The 761-nt window shown below is 45.5% G+C and overlaps 1 pseudogene; it reads right to left on the bottom strand.

Moving 5' to 3' along the window:
* Positions 1 to 293: 293 nt before the first annotated feature.
* On the bottom strand, positions 294 to 411 carry LOC126471699 (5S ribosomal RNA; annotated as a pseudogene).
* Positions 412 to 761: the final 350 nt, after the last annotated feature.

Raw genomic sequence — 761 nt, forward strand, 5'->3', positions numbered from 1 at the left:
GTGATGATTTAGAACATCCAATGTCACCACCTTCACTGGTTTCGGCTCTTGAGGAAGAACAAGCTTCCATTCCTCCACATATGTTCAGATTAGCACTCCGTCTTCAGGCCAAGAGTGGCCTATCGGGACCATCCGACCGCCGTGTCGTCCTCAGTGGAGGATGTGGATAGGAGGGGCGTGGGGTCAGCACACCGCTCTCCCTGTCGTTGTGATGGTAATCTTGACCGAAGCCGCTACTCTTCGGTCGAGTAGCTCCTCAGTTGGCATCACGAGGCTGAGTGCACCCCGAAAAATGGCAACAGCGCATGGCGGTCCGGATGCTCACCCATCCAAGTGCGCACCACGCCCGACAGCGCTTAACTTCGGTGATCTCACGGGAACCGGTGTATCCACTGCGGCAAGGCCGTTGCCTACATATGTTCAGATACCTAACTGAAACTGTAGCGTAATAGGTAAGAGCAGAGGTTTCGAATTTTCGGTCTCCATGGTTAAATTTAATCTTACATTGTTGTTGTTCTCGTTTGTTGTCGAGGAAGTACGTGACATCAATGACATCAACATTTTTTGTGGCATTGAGTACAACGGAATTATTTGCAAAAGAAATAAGCATTTGAAATCTTATTAAAATTGATTTTACTATCACAAATCATAATCTTGTTCAATTAGCAGTAATTGAATATGAAGAACATAAATTCTAGTATGTCAGCCTTTGCTTCGATTTTTACTTTTATACTTCAAGAGAACCAGTGTATTTCCCAGTG

Source organism: Schistocerca serialis, chromosome 3 (assembly GCF_023864345.2).
Source record: "Schistocerca serialis cubense isolate TAMUIC-IGC-003099 chromosome 3, iqSchSeri2.2, whole genome shotgun sequence".
Lineage (NCBI taxonomy): Eukaryota > Metazoa > Arthropoda > Insecta > Orthoptera > Acrididae > Schistocerca > Schistocerca serialis.